Genomic DNA, 16,994 nt, shown 5'->3' with positions numbered 1-16,994 from the left:
CCCTGTCTGCACTCAGTCGTTTTATTGTAGTTTCGTATCCATAACAGAACGCAGCATGTCATTCTCAATGGAGAGAAGACTCCCGAAGTAATAGTGATTTCGGGTGTGCCGCAGGGGAGTGTCGTAGGACCGTTGCTATTCACAATATATATATATATATAAATAACCTTGTAGATAAGATCGGAAGTTCACTGAGGCTTTTTGTGGATGATGCTGCAGTATATCGAGAGGTTGTAACAGTGAAAAATTGTACTGAAATGCAGGAGGATCTACAACGAATTGACGCATGGTGCAGGGAATGGCAATTGAATCTCAATGTAGACAATTGTAATGTGCTGCGAATACATAGAACAATCCTTTATCATTTAGCTATAATATAGAAGATCAGCAACTGGATGCAGTTAATTCCATAAATTATCTGGGAGTAAGCATTAGGAGTGATTTAAAATGGACTGACCATATAAAATTAATCGTCTGTAAAGCAGATGCCAGACTGAGATTCATTGGAAGAATCCTAAGGAAATGCAGTCCGAAAACAAAGGAAGTAGGTTATAGTACACTTGTTCGCCCACTGCTTGAATACTGCTCACCGGTGTAGCATCCGTACCAGATAGGGTTGATAGAAGAGATAGAGAAAATCCAACGCAGAGCAGCGCGCTTCGTTACAGGATCATTTAGTAATCGCGAAAGCGTCATGGAGATGACAGCTAAACTCCAGTGGAAGACTCTGCAAGAGAGACGCTCAGTAGCTCGGTACGGGCTTTTGTTGAAGTTTCGAGAACATACCTTCACCGAGGAGTCAAGCAATATATTGCTCCCTCCTACGTATATCTCGCAAAGAGGTCACGAGGATAAAATCAGAGAGATTAGAGCCCACACAGAGGTATACCGACAATCTTTCTTTCCGCGAACAATACGAGACTGGAATAGAAGGGAGAAATGATAGAGGTACTCAAAGTACCCTCCGCCACACACCGCCATGTGGCATGCGGAGTATGGATGTAGATATAGACGGAGTGGCCGAGCGGTTCTAGGCGCTACAATCTGGAACCGCGTGGTCGCTACGGTCTCAGGTTCGAATCCTGTCTCGGGCATGGATGTTTGTGATGTCCTTAGGTTAGTTAGGTTTAAGTAGTTCTAAGTTCTAGGGGACTGATGTCCGCAGAAGTTAAGTCCCATAGTGCTCAGAGCCAATTGAACCATTTTTTGTAGATGCAGATGTAGACACCAAGTCTTGTCAACCCTTTTTTCTTCCAGAACAGAATTGTCCGCCTCTTTCGTTTCAGTCAAGTCGATGCTGACGTCCACGTGTCGTTGTTTCTGTTCTGGAGTCAAATGGTGCTTGACAAACTTTGCACACACTTCTCTGTTCTTCAGAACTCCTGAAGAATTGCTCAGATTGAGGCTCCTTTGCTATGTGTGAAACAACAGTGTTGACACACTACGGCCTCACGTCCACTACTCAACACCGACTGCTCACGACTGAATGGTCGAATGTACATCTGTTGTATACATTTGTTGGTTCACCCCAGTTGCCCTAGTTGCTGCACTGATGTCGCTTTTAAGCAAGAAATAAAATTAGTCTCGCAACTTTTTGGAAGGAGGGCGTATTTCGGCACCCCAAATAACGGTGTCTGTCCAGAACAAAATAAAAAAAACGACGGAGCAAATGTTGTTTAGCGACCAGGGGGACATTTTAAATTTGCTCGTTACGTAGATATGAACAGCTGTACGTCTTTCTAAATAGCACTTTTCCGTCTCAGGATCTGTTAAAAACTGTCTTACAGTGTACCGTTAGCGTAAAAATGACCTTCTTCTTACTCTTTTCGTTTTGCTTTCTAGAGACGACAATAATTCGAATTATCTTCGTTTCTTCTTTTTCCTTGTGTAGTATTCTGTCGTTGTTATACTTTGCAACCTTCTTCGCTCTTCTGTCTACGATATTTCCCTGGGTCTAAGTTCGTCCTGGAAACCTTTAACAGCCTGAATTGTTGATTTTAGAATCATACTGTCTCAAAAATCTGTTTACTGTTTTCCTATTCTTCCAGATCCCTGCCGGCCGTGGTGGCCGAGCGGTTCTAGGCGCTACAGTCTCGAACCGCTCGACCGCTACGGTCGCAGGTTCGAATCCTGCCTCGGGCGTGGATGTGTGTGATGTACTTAGGTTTTTTAGGTGTAAGTAGTTCTAAGTTCTAGGGGACTGATGACCTCAGAAGTTAAGTCCCATAGTGCTCAGAGCCATTTGAACCTTCCAGATCCCTTTGTACTTCTTGCATCCAGTGCATTTTGGTTGTCGTGTTTGCGAGAAGCTGTATTATCTGATGTGTCAACCTCGCCTGATCCAATCTAAGGATGCTCCTTCTTTTCCCCCGTGGTGTCCGTCATCACTCTATATGGGTATGCGCTTCTTGGTTGGCTAATCTTCCATATTCATCGTTGCTCGTTCTTTGAGGTCCCAATAGCCTTCTGAAAATCCTTCAACCCACAAGCTGTGGCCTCCCTCCGGAAGATACGGCACACAGCCATACGCAAAAGAGTGTCTAGCTGCCTAGTATACAGGTGAACCAGAGCCACCAAGAGAGCGTGCACAAATAACGTCTATTTTATACATCCGCCACACTACACTCTGACAGTTTCCAACTGGACAACCCTCCACCAAACGAGGATATAAGCTGATATACGGCTCCTCTCAATATCCGGAGAGTAGCAGCAACATCATCTGGAATGTGTCTGCAATCTCCTGCAAGAAGGGCAACTGGACATTCCAAAAGTGGTCGTAGTTGTATTACACTGGGTTCAGTACTAGACCAGAGTTAAAGACAGTTCAGTAAAAGTGAACTTTAAATTGCTGCCACTGACAAGAAAAAGATCATAAAAAATAATGCAGTAAGTAATTTATTCTAAAGATACATGATTGTTGCCTAGTGGAAGAAATTTCAATTGCGGATACAGTAACTGACAGTAATAGAGTAACAGTACAGTAATATAGTAATACAAGGTATACAGTAGTACAGTACAGTACAGACAGTACAGTACAATAAGCACAGTAACCGAAAATCAGTCGTTTTTTAACGAAATTCACTTGAAAAACCAAATTCTCAAATGTGGGGTAACTAACGTGAGGAATAAAATTGTTTGTGTTTCTCCATAGCTCAAATGAAATCTCGAATAAGTTTTGTCACTATCAGTCTTAGGCCAGATTTTGTGGTAAGTTCCTATGGGACCAAACTGCTGAGGTCATCGGTCCCTAGGCTTACACACTACTTAATCTAACTTAAACTAACTTACGCTAAGGACAACACACAAACCCATGCCCGTGGGACGACTCGAACCTCCGACTGGAGGAGCCGCACGAACCGTGGCAAAGCGGCCTAGACCTCGCAGCTATCCCGCGAGGCTAGGCCAGATTTCAGAAAAGACGGGTTCGCTTTGTTGTTGTTGTTGTGGTCTTCAGTCCTGAGGCTGGTTTGATGCAGCTCTCCATGCTACTCTATCCTGTGCATGCTTCTTCACCTCCCAGTACCTGCTGCAACCTACATCCTTCTGAATCTGCTTAGTGTATTCATCTCTTGGTCTCCCTCTATGATTTTTACCCTCCATGCTGTCTCCAATACTAAATTGGTGATCCCTTGATGCCTCAGAACATCTCCTACCAACCGATCCCTTCTTCTAGTCAAGTTGTGCTTCTCTTCTCCCCAATTCTATTCAATACCTCCTCGTTAGTTATGTGATCTACCCATCTCATTTTCAGTATTCTTCTGTAGCACCACATTTCGAAAGCTTCTGTTCTCTTCTTGTCGAAACTATTTATCGTACATGTTTCACTTCCATACATGGCTACACCCCATACAAATACTTTCAGAAACGACTTCCTGACACTTAAATCTATACTCGATGTTAACAAATTTCTCTTCTTCAGAAACGCTTTCCTTGCCATTGCCAGTCTACATATTATATATTCTCTGCTTCGACCATCATCAGTTATTTTGCTCCCCAAATAGCAAAACTCCTTTACTACTTTAAGTGTCATTTCCTAATCTAATTCTCTCAGCATCACTCGCCTTAATTCGACTACATCCCATCGCTTTAAGGTTTTAATAATGCAAACAGTGCACACATAAAAAAAAGTTTTGCATCACCCCAATTCCCAGAACTTCTGAAGTCAGACGTTGAATTTGGGTATTCTATCACAGACACAGTCCCTTTGACTGTCCAGATATGTCACTAAAGGTGCCCAAAGATGTAAACAACCATGCATGAGCAGCGCCTATTAGACAGAGGGGGTCCGACAGCCGATCTGTTCCAGTCATTCCACCAGAAAGGAGGTACATGGCTCGTGTCAATACCGTGATTCGATCGCGTACGCATTGTTACTTTGTGCCAGGAAGGGCTCTTAACATGGGAAGTATCCAGGTGTCTCGGAGTGAACCAAAGTGATGTTGTTCAGATATGGTTCCAATGGCTCTGAGCGCTATGGGACTTAACATCGATGGTCATCAGTCCCTTAGATCTTAGAACTTCTTAAAGCTAACTAACCTAAGGACATCACACAACACCCAGTCATCACGAGGTAGAGAAAAGTTCGGATATGGAAGCGATACAGAGAGACAGGAACTGTCGATGACATGCCTCGCTCAGGCCGCCCAAGGGCTACTACTGCAGTGGATGACAGCTACCTACGGATTATGGCTCGGAGGAACCCTGACAGCAACGCCACCATGTTGAATAACGCTTTTCGTGCAGGCACAGGACGTCGTGTTACGACTCAAACTGTGCGCAATAAGCTGCATGATGCGCAACTTCACTCCTGACATCCATGGCGAAGTCCATCTGCAACCACGACACCATGCAGCGCGGTACAGATGTGCCCAACAACATACCGAATAGACCGCTCAGGATTGGCATCACGTTCTCTTCACCGAGGAGTGTCGTATATGCCTTCAACCAGACAATCGTCGGAGACGTGTTTAGAGGCAACCCGGTCAGGCTGAACGCCTTAGACACACTGTCCACCGAGTGCAGCAAGGTGGAGGTTCCCTGTTACATCGGGATGGGTAAAGAAATATTGACCGGGGCGAGAGGGGAGGGCCGATTTGCACCGGGTCGCACAGTGAAACAGTGGTAGTATTAACAAGTTTATTTCCAAGAGCAACGTACAGTGCGACGGCGTGCTCGGGTCAGCCCAGGGCGCCACCGACTGTGGAATGTGCCGATGCCCTCAGCGGCGCACGTGACGTGCATTACTCAGGGTCGTAGACGGCTATCTCTGAGGCTCCGTGTGGCCTGGCAGCCGGTGAAGAAACGGGCGGAGCCCGCTTGCGGTCTCCGATGTTTGACTACTCGTGATATCACTGACATGTGCTCGGCTGCGATAGCCGCGGCCCTGCTCACTCACCAGGACGGCGGATGATCTCGTATAGGCGGATTTGTTCGACATTACTCATCTCGTTAGCTATTCCTGGGTCGCTGCACGGCTCCACACAGAGTTCAGGTTGCTAGGCTCGGTCATATTTGCAACATGTGAGTTTTCAGCAGCATGGAAGTGCTCTGAGTTACAAGACGTTACTTCTCCCTCGGTCACACTGCTTTGTATTATTAGTTGCTCTACTTGCATCACTTGTGCCTAGTGTCAGGAAGCCGTCTGGCTGGAGTGTTTGTCAACAGGACTACCAGATGGCCGCCGGCCGCGGTGGTCTCGCGGTTGTAGGCGCGCAGTCCGGAACCGCGCGACTGCTACGGTCGCAGGTTCGAATCCTGCCTCGGGCATGGGTGTGTGTGATGTCCTTAGGTTAGTTAGATTTAAGTAGTTCTAAGTTCTAGGGGACTTATGACCTAAGATGTTGAGTCCCATAGTGCTCAGAGCCATTTGAACCATTTGAACCAGATAGCCTATTTGTGCCTCGCCCGAGCTGGCATGTATTGCCTGGCATCGGTCGGAATAAAACTTTAGTAACATTTTACAATTTGTGGATCGATGTTTTTCGGAGCGCGGCATTAATTTTGTCAAGCTTGCCACTGTATATAAGTACCGGGTGATCAAAAAGTCAGTATAAATTTGAAAACTTAATAAACTACAGAATAATGTAGATAGAGAGGTAGAAATTGACACACATGCTTGGAATGACATGGGGTTTTATTAGAACCAAAAAAAAAAAAACCACCCCATATTGCTAGACGCGTGAAAGACCTCTTGCGCGCGTCGTTTGGTGATGATCGTGTGCTCAGCCGCCACTTCCGTCATGCTTGGCCTCCAAGGTCCCCAGACCTCAGTCCGTACGATTATTGGCTTTGGGGTTACCTGAAGCCGCAAGTGTATCGTGATCGACCGACATCTCTAGGGATGCTGAAAGACAACATCCGACGCCAGTGCCTCACCATAAATAAGGACATGCTTTATAGTGCTGTTCACAACATTATTCCTCGACTACAGCTATTGTTGAGGAATGATGGTGGACATATTGGGCATTTCCTGAAAAGAACGTCATCTTTGCTTTGTCTTACTTTGTTATGCTAATTATTGATATTCTGATCAGATAAAGCGCCAACAGTCGGACATTTTTTGAGCGTTTGTATTTTTTTGGTTCTAAGAAAACTCCATGTCATTCCAAGCATGTGTGTCAATTTGTACCTCTCTATCTATATTATTCCGTCATTTATTCAGTTTTCAAATTTATACTGACTTTTTGATCACCCGGTATATACAGGATGGTCAGAAACAGTCTGAAGAGGTTGCGCAGGATAGGTTGTGCTGAACCTACGACTTATCTTAGAAAACAGATTAAGGAAAGTCAAACCTACATTTCTAGCATTTGTAGACTTAGAGAAAGCTTTTGACAATGTTGACTGGAATACTCTCTCTCAAATTCTGAAGGTGGCAGGGGTAAAATACAGGGAGCGAAATGCAATTTACAATTTGTACAGAAGCCAGATGGCGGTTATAAGAGTCGAAGGGCACGAAAGGGAAGCAGTGGTTGGGGAGGGAGTGAGACAGGGTTGCAGGGTCTCCCCGAAGTTATTCAATCTGTATATTGAGCAAGCAGTAAAGGGAACAAAAGAAAAATTCGAAGTTGGAATTAAAATCCATGGAGAACAAATAAAAACTTTGAGGTTCGCCGATGACATTGTAATTCTATCAGAGACAGCAAAGGACCTGGAAGAGCAGCTGAACGGAATGGTCAGTGTCTTGACAGGAGGGTATAAGAAGAACATCAACAAAAGCAAAACGAGGATAATGGAATGTAGTCGAATTAAATCGGGTGATGCTGAGGGTATTAGATTAGGAAATGAGACACTTAAAGTAGTAAAGGAGTTTGCTATTTGGTGAGCAAAATAACTGATGATGGTCGAAGGAGAGAGGATATAAACTGTAGACTGGCAATGGCAAGGAAAGTGTTTCTGAAGAAGAGAAATTTGTTAACATCGAGTATAGTTTTAAGTGTCAGGAAGTCGTTTCTGAAAGTATTTGTGTGGCGTGTAGCCATGTATGGAAGTGAAACGTGGACGATAAATAGTTTAGACAAAAAGAGAATAGAAGCTTTCGACATGTGGTGCTACAGAAGAATGCTGGAGATTAGATGGGTAGATCACATAACTAATTAGGAGGTATTGAATAGAATTGGGGAGAAGAGAAATTTATGGCACAACTTGACTAGAAGAAGGGATCGGTTGGTAGGACCTATTCTGAGGCATCAAGGGATCACCAATTTGGTGTTGGAGGGCAGCGTGGAGGGTAAAAATCGTAGAGGGAGACCAAGAAATGAATACACTAAACAGATTCAGAAGGATGTAGGTTGCAGTAGGCACTGGGAGATGAAGAAGCTTGCACAGGATAGAGTAGCATGGAGAGCTGCATGAAACCAGTCTCTGGACTGAAGACCACAGCAACAACAACAGGTTGTGCTGAGAAATAACTCTTAAGAAAAAAAAAATTCGATACGTTGCACTGTTGCCGTATTAATTAGGATTGAACTTAGCTAATCAGGCCATTGCGTGAGCAAATTCGAGCACCCCGCCAGAGACAGTATCACCAAACCTGTTGTTTCCTAAAACCGAAAAAGACAATGACACAAAAATTGAAAATCGGACGATAGTAAAGATCGAAACCAAGCCAAAGGCTGAGCAGTCTCGTGCGCTATCATGTATCCTATGAGAACAACAGACGCTAATAGCATCCAACGGTCCACTCGAACTAGTGCATGCAATTGCTGATTGGCTAAGATCAATGTTAATTAGCTTGGAAACAACGCAACATATCGAATTGTTTCTTAACAATTATTTCTCAGCACAACCTATCCGTCATCACTCTTACAAGTTTTTCAGGCTTTTTCTGACCACCCTGTATATACTAAAATAATAGTTTCTACAAAACTGTTTTTATTTTTCCTTCAAAACATCCAGTCATTCAAATGCTTTAAAAAAATATGTAGCCACCTCACCATAGTTCGCTACACTTCAGAAACAAAGGCATTATGTGCAACCACCCTGCATTGCTATTTACAGTTTTGCTACATTTGTAACCAACATTCTCCCACTTTTCAAGAAGATGCATGTAACTACTAGACTGAACAATTAGCACACTACAACAAATCAACACTTGCTTCGTACAGAGTCTACGACAAAGAGGGGTTTGTACACTACTTGTCCCAATAGACGTCCCAACCAGAGGGAGAGATATAGCTGCTGCAATTTAGCCTATGTCTAAAGTTCACTCAGGGTCTTCCTCACGTATGTAGTACAACTCCCAGCCTGAGGTAGAGATATAACTGCTGCAATTTAACCTATGTCTGAAGCTCCAGTCTCCATAAGCCAGCAGGTGTCTTACGCCATCACCGCTCATATCTGTGATGCCAACAATAAGGAGCTTACCACACACCTGAGTGATGCAAACTACCTGCTCTGTATCATTCCTACTAAGGAATATCGGTCCTGGCTGCTCTGCATGCGAAAGACACACCTACTGTTGCAGCGTTCAGTCTGCCTCCACACACACATGATTCCTAGATAACTCTACTGGAGATGGCCTTGGCTGCTCTCTGTCACACATGATACGTAGCATCTGGTAGTGGCCACAGGCTTCAGACATTTCCCAGTGGCCACACGAACACGTACCTGACACGGATGCTAGATCCACAGCCTCATTTGATAGTGGCAGCAGTCAAGATTCAAATGAATTAAAAATTAATAAATATCCATGGTCGTCATTGCTCAAAGAAAGAGAATAGTATATCACACTTAAACACTTGAGGTAGCTTGGGAAATCTTTGTGAAATATCTCATAATAATGGTATAAGTTGTGTAGGAAACAAATACACACATCAACAAATGTGTTGGCCGGCCGAAGTGGCCGTGCGGTTAAAGGCGCTGCAGTCTGGAACCGCAAGACTGCTACGGTCGCAGGTTCGAATCCTGCCTCGGGCATGGATGTTTGTGAACTCCTTAGGTTAGTTAGGTTTAACTAGTTCTAAGTTCTAGGGGACTAATGACCTCAGAAGTTGAGTCCCATAGTGCTCAGAGCCATTTGAACCATTTTTGAACAAATGTGTTGCATCACCCTGTTTCCTAGAACTCCTTAAGGCAGACATTGACTGTAGGTATTGTATCGCAGACACAGTTCCTTTGGCTGTTCACTGATGTCACTTAACCCGCTCAAAGATGTAAACAACCATGCATGAGCAGCGCCTATTAGATAGAGGGGGTCCAACAGCCGATCAGTTCCAGTCATTCCACCAGGAGGGAGGTACACGGTTCGTGTCGTCTGTAGTTCAACCATCTCTAGACGGTCAATACCGCGGTTTGATCGCGTCCGCATTGTTACTTTCTGCCAGGGAGGGCTCTCAACAAGGGAAGTGTCCAGGCGTCTCAGAGTGAACCAAAGTGATGTTCGGACATGGAGGAGATACATACAGACAGGAACAGTCGATGACATGCCTCGCTTAGGTCACCCAAGGGCTACTAATGCAGTGGATGACCACTACCTACAGATTATGATTCGGAGGAACCCTGACAGCAACGCCACCACGTTGAATAATGATTTTCGTGCAGCCAGAGGACTTCGTGATATGACTCAAACTGTGCGCTATAGGCTGTATGGTGCGCAACTTCTCTCTCGACGTGCATGGCGAGTTCCATCTTTGCAACCACGACACCATGCAGTGCGGTACAGATGGGCCCAACAACATGCCGAATGGACCACTCAGGATTGGCGTCACGTTCTCTTCACTGATGAGTGTCGCATATGCCTTCAACCAGACAATCGTCGGAGACGTGTTTGGAGGCAATCTGGTCAGGCTGAACGCCTTAGATACACTGTCCAGCGAGTGCAGCAAGGTGGAGGTTCCCTGCTGTTTTGGGGTGGCCATATGTGGGGCCGACGTACACCGCTGGTGGTCATGGAAGGCGCCGTAACGGCTGTACGATACGTGAATGCCATCCTCCGACCGATAGTGCAACCATATCGGCAGCATAGTGGCGAGGCATTCGTCTTCATGGACGACAATTCGCACCCCCATCGTGCACATTGTGGTGTCACCGCCGGACACCACACTTGCTAGATGGTAGCCTTTAAATCGGCCGCGGTTCGTTAGTATACGTCGGACCCGCGTGTCGCCACTACCAGTGATTGCAGACCGAGCGCCGCCACACGGCAGGTCTAGTCTAGAGAGACTCCCTCCCTAGCACTCGCCCAGTTGTACAGCCGGCTTTGCTAGCGATGGTTCACTGTCTACATACGCTCTCATTTGCAGAGACGTCAGTTTTGCATAACCTTCAGCTACGTCATTTGCTACGACCTAGCAAGGCGCCATATTCAGTTACTATAATGACTTCAAGAATGTACTCTGAACAGATAATATTGTGAATCATGTACCGTCAAGAGCGACGTTCATCATTAATGGATTAAAGTTAAGTATCAAACTAATTACGTCCGCTTTCTGAATTCTCATTCCTTGTCATGTTCCAGACCTCACGTCAGTATAGTTCTTCCCTCCTCACGCTAGCCTGCTTGAGCTAAAAGGCGTGCATTTCGGCCTCCACTCGTAAGACGGTGTTGGCTCTTCTGCTAACACAAAACACATCTTGTGAATGAATTCCTTCAGGATAACGACATCGTTCGATCAGAGTGGCCAGAATGTTCTCCAGACATGAATCCTATTGAACATGCCTGGGATGGGTTGAAAAGCGCTGTTTATGGACGACGTGGCCCACCAACCACTCTGAGGGATCTACGCCGAATCGCCGTTGAGGAGTGGGACAATCTGGACCAACAGTGCCTTGATGAACTTGTGGACAGTATGCCACGACGAATATAGGCATATATCAATGCAAGAGGACGTGCTACTGTGTGTTAGTGGTACCGGTGTGTGCAGCTGGACCACCATCTCTGAAGGTCTCGCTGTATGGTGGCACAACATGCAATGTGTGGTTTTCTTGAGCGATAAAAAGGGGGAAAACGATCTTTATGTTGACCTCTATTCCAATTTTCTGTAGAGGTTCCAGAACTCTCGGAACCGAAGTAATGCAAAACTTTTTTGATGTGTGTAATAATCAACGGCATTTAAAATATGATGCCTTTGTCTAAGTTTCTTATAAATATCTAGAGGCAGTTTAGACACATTTTTAGATTGAAAGCACTCGAAAAGGTAATTAGCACTAACATATTGTTCTTCGTTCTTGTCAAATCCATAGTGCCCTAGCTGAAGTAGTGTGACATATTCAGTGATAATTATTTACAGAATACTGTAGGCGTCTGGTCTAAGCAGATTTGTTGAATACATTAATGTCGTACAGGCATCATTCTCCTTCAAGAGTGAAATCGTTGATGTATTCAATGTATGGGCAGATGCTTCAGTGTTTAGAAATAGCACTATGCATTCACTGAACTCGAATACTACACCCTGCATTTATCGTAAAATGAACCTTGATCATTTTGCATGAGGGACTGTGATGAACTGACTCTAGAGCGTAGCATATTTGTTCTTATATTATACCATCAACTGTACACAACCCATGTAACTTTGCATAGTTTCCACTAAGTTCTATTGAGCGACGCACGAGGCCAATTTTGAAAGTTCTTGCTAATGGCTGCTTTGGTAAGACAAGCGAACTTCACTGGCAGGAAAATCGTGATTGTGTTGTTCGTAAATAATCTTGCTGGATGATAAATACAGTTAACTGGACATGAGTATCTTTACACATTTTACATTACCTAGAAATTACTATGTCATAGTTATGTTCTGGTTGCTATTCTTGTTTGTATGAAATGTACTTCAATAAGGCCTCATGAGGTGGAAACTATAGACGAAAATCTTTTCTGGTTGAGGCATATTACCAGCAAGCAGAAAAACAACCGGAGTTGTACTACTAACGCTTGGGTGGTGTTAACTGTACACAGGCTGTTACATGCAAATAAAAGCAGAAAAGAAGGAAACCAACAACTATTTTGGACAAATAGAGAAAGTGATATCTTGTGATGAGAGACAGTTTAAGTTCGTGAAGATGACAGATGATTCAGCATACACATTTGTGTGGCCTTATGTTGAAGACACCTGTGAAATCAATTACTAGGACGTTGATTAACGTAGAGTATTACAAAGAGGGTTTATGAAGTTCAAAGAACACTTGCAATCACTTATGTAAATATTCAAACCTTATTAGTGTTAGTGGCAACTCACGCTGCTACAGTGGTCCGATAAATTTGAAGAATGAGAAAATCGTGCTCTGGACACAGCAGTTTCAGTTTACTTCAGAAAAACTTAAAACTAAAATGACTCGCCACATTCCATTTATTCTTGTAATGGTTCCAAGTGAATAAAGCTATAAAAGTGTCTAGTCACTTTAGATTTCTACTTTCTTTCCATTTAAAATTTCCATACGTGTTTAAAGTTACAAGGCAATAGGATCAAGTATATAACTAATCACACTTCATAAAATCAAGAAATCACAAAAAATGTGCGTAAAGTAACCCCGGTTAACGATACCTGAAAAAAGCAAAGATTATACAAAACATTTTTCTTATGTTGCATACACTACTGTTAGTGGAGAAGACTTTGCATTCAGGGCAACCACAGACTGGATATATCTTTTCGACGATATGACCCCTTCAGCTCTCCGTACTTTATTTATAAGTACAACAGGTTTCACAGCATTTTAGCTGCATCATTAGGTGCAATCTGTACAAAGTAATAGAAAAAAATTCATTTCTGACAAGCAAGCGTAACTAAAACGAAAAGATATACAATACAATAATATACTGACGGAAAAAAAACCACACAAAGAAGCAGTTGTGTGACATAAAAGAAATTTTGTAGGCGTGTTTCCACATCTGAAAGATGATGTGTATTAACGTTTTCAGCCAATCGCACAAGGGTGGCGTCACTTTGAGGATGCAAATCAGGTTTGCTTTAAAGACACTCTGTAACAGTCGTGAGTGTTAGTTACCGTTCAGATTGTACGTGGTGAGTTGATGTTAGTCAAGAATGCCTTTAAGGCGACAAAGACGCCAATATCTACGCCTCACTGAGTTTGAACAAGGTCGTGTAATAGGGCTACGAGAAGCTAGATGTTCCTTCTGCGATATTGCAGAAAGATTTAGCAGCCACTGTACATGGTTGTTGGCAGCGGTGGTCACGAGAATGTACGGCCGCAAGTACACCAGGTTCCGAACGGCCACGTGGCACTACTGAGAGGGAAGACCATTGTGTTCGCCGTGTGGCTCTGGCGCATCGTACTGCAACTGCAGCGGCAATTTGAGCAGCACTTGGCACCAAAGTGACACAACGAACTGTTACAAGTCCGTTACTTCAAGGACAGCTCCGAGCCAACATGTGTAACACTGACCCAAAACCACCACCATTTGAGACTTCAGTGGTGTTAAGCGAGAGCTCATTGAGGTGCGGAGTGGAGACTTGTAGTGTTTTCTGGTGAAAGCTGGTTCTGCCTCAGTGCCAGTGAAGGTCATGTGATGGTTAAAAAGCTTGCACCCAGCCTGTCTGCAGGCTAGACACACCAGACCTACACCTGAGTTATCGTCCGGGGTGCGATTTCGTGTGTCAGCTGGAGCACTCTCGTGGTTATCCCACATCCAATCCAGTGATCCGAACTACTGTGCTACCATTCATGAGCAGCATTGCAAGGAGTGTTTCCCAACAGGATAGCCGCCCGGAGTGGCCGTGCGGTTATAGGCGCTACAGTCTGGAACCGCGTGACCGCTACGGCCGCAGGTTCGAATCCTGCCTCGGGCATGGATGTGTGTGATGTCCTTAGGTTAGTTAGGTTTAAGTAGTTCTAAGTTCTAGGGGACTGATGACCACAGTAGTTAAGTCCCATAGTGCTCAGAGCCATTTTTTTCCAACAGGATAACGCTCGCCCACATTCTTCTGTTGTAACCTAACGTGGTCTACAGAGTGTCGACATGTTTCCTTGGCCTGCTCAATCGTCAGATATGTCTCCAATTGAGCACATACGGGACATCACCGGACGACAAGTCCAGTGTCATCCAAATGGTTCAAATGCTCTGAGCACTATGGGACTTAACATCTGAGGTCATCAGTGCCCTAGAACTTAGAACTACCTAAACCTAACTAACCTAAGGACATCACACACATCCATGCCCGAGGCAGGATTCAAACCTGCGACCGTAGCGGTCGCGCGGTTCCAGACTGAAGCGCCTAGAACCGCTCGACCACACCGGCCGGCACTGTCATCCGCTACCAACATTAACTGTCCCTGTATTGACTGACGAAGTGCAACAGGCATGGAACTCCATTCCACGTCCAGCACCTGTACAACACAATACATGCACGTTTGCATGCTTGCATTCACCATTCTGGCGGTTACACCTGACATTAATGTACCAGCATTTCACGTTCGCAATGGCTTAGCTCGCACTTACATTAACCTGTGATCTCGCCATGTTAATCACCCAAGAATGTTACCTTGAAAAACCTGTTCTCGTAACATCATTATTCTACATTAATTATTTTTTGGTGATGTGATTTTTTCCGTTGGTATATGCAGCTGATAAATCGATAAATCGTTCACCTATCCGAGTAAGAACTCTTAAAGGGCAAACATGTCTAGATTCATAGCAACACTTCCTACAAGGCAGCCAAAATGTAAAATTGATGATGATGAATAAGAATGTAGTTGCAAAAACATTAAAATATAACTCATAATGTTTTTCATTTTCAGTGGAGGTGAAGCAAAGTCATCACACCACCTACCTGATGGAAAAATAATCCTGCATAATGTGACTTATACGTGAGGCATTTATAATACAAGTGGCGAACGTCCAGAGAAAGTGTTTCTGAGATATAGGAGGTTAAATGTGCAAGGGAATAAAAAAATCAGCATAAATTTAACAAACTAAACTTACTTTATTTTAAAACAGACAATTCTATTTGACTTGTTCTAGACAAAATGGAGTGAATACACACATCAAAAAAAGTTTTGCAACACCCCAGTTCCAGGAACTCCTGAAGATTGACGTTGGCTGTAGATATTTATCACACACACAGCACCTGTGACTCTTCAGAGATTTCACTAAACCAGGTCAAAGATGTAAACAACCATGAATGAGCAGCGCCTATTAGACAGAAGGGGGTCCGACTGCCTATCATTTCCAGGCATTCCACCTGGAAGGCGGTACACGGCTCGTGTTGTCTGTAGTTCAACTATGCCTAGACGGTCAATACTGCGGTTACAGAGAGACAGGAACAGTCGATGACATGCCTCGCTCAGGCCGCCCAAGGACTACTACTGCAGTAGATGACCACTACCTACAGATTATGGCTCGGAGGATCCCTGACAGCAACACTACCATGTTGAATAATACTTTTCGTGCAGCCACAGGACGTCGTGTTACGACTCAAACTGTGCGCAGTAGGCTGCATGATGCGCAACGTCACTCCCAACGTCCGTGGCGAAGTCCATCTTTGCAACCACGACACCATGCAGTGCCGTACAGATGGGCCCAACAACATGCCGAATGGACCGCTCAGAAATGGCATCACGTTCTCTTCACTGACGAGTGTCGCATATGCTTTCAACCAGACAATCGTCGGAGACGTGTTTGGAGGCAACCCGGTCAGACTGAACGCCTTAGACACACAGTCCAGCGAGTGCAACAAGGTGGAGGTTCCCTGCTGTTTTGGGGTGGCCATATGTGGGGCCGACGTACACCGCTGGTGGTCATGGAAGGCGCCGTAACGGCTGTACGATACGTGAATGCCATCCTCCGACCGGTAGTGCAACCATATCGGCAGCATATTGGCAAGGCATTCGTCTTCATGGACGACAATTCGCGTCCCCATTGTGCACATCGTGTGAATGACTTCCTTCAGAATAACGACATCGCTCGACTAGAGTGGCCAGCACGACAGCCGATCAGTTCCAGTCATTCCACAAGGAAGGAGGTACACGGCTCGTGTTGTCTGTAGTTCAACCGTGCCTAGACGGTCAATACCACGGTTCGATCGCGTCCGCATTGTTACTCTGTGCCAGGAAGGGTTCTCAACGAGGGAAGTGTCCAGGCGTCTCGGAGTGAACCAAAGTGATGTTGTTCGGACATAGAGAAGACAAGGAGACAGGAACTGTCGATTACATGCCTCGCTCAGGTCGCCCAAGAGCTACTACTGCAGTGGATGACCACTACCTACAGATTATGGTTCGGACAGCAACACCACCATGTTGAATAATGCTTTCCGTGCAATCACAGGACGTCGTGTTGCGACTCAAATTGTGCGCAATAGGCTGCATGATGCACAACGTCACTCCCAACGTCCATGGCGAGGCCTATCTTTGCAACCACGACACCATGCAGTGCGGTACAGATGGGCCCAACAACATGCCGAATGGACCACTCAGGATTGGCATCACGTTCTTTTCACCGCTGAGTGTCGCATATGCCTTCAACCAGACAATCGTTGGAGACGTGTTTGGAGGCAATCTGGTCAGGCTGAACGCCTTAGACACACAGTCCAGCGATTGCAACAAGGTGG

The sequence above is a fragment of the Schistocerca piceifrons genome, chromosome X (genome assembly GCF_021461385.2).
Source record: "Schistocerca piceifrons isolate TAMUIC-IGC-003096 chromosome X, iqSchPice1.1, whole genome shotgun sequence".
Taxonomy (NCBI): Eukaryota; Metazoa; Arthropoda; class Insecta; order Orthoptera; family Acrididae; genus Schistocerca; species Schistocerca piceifrons.
The sequence above is the reverse complement of the archived record's forward strand: the minus strand, read 5'-3'. Positions refer to the sequence as shown.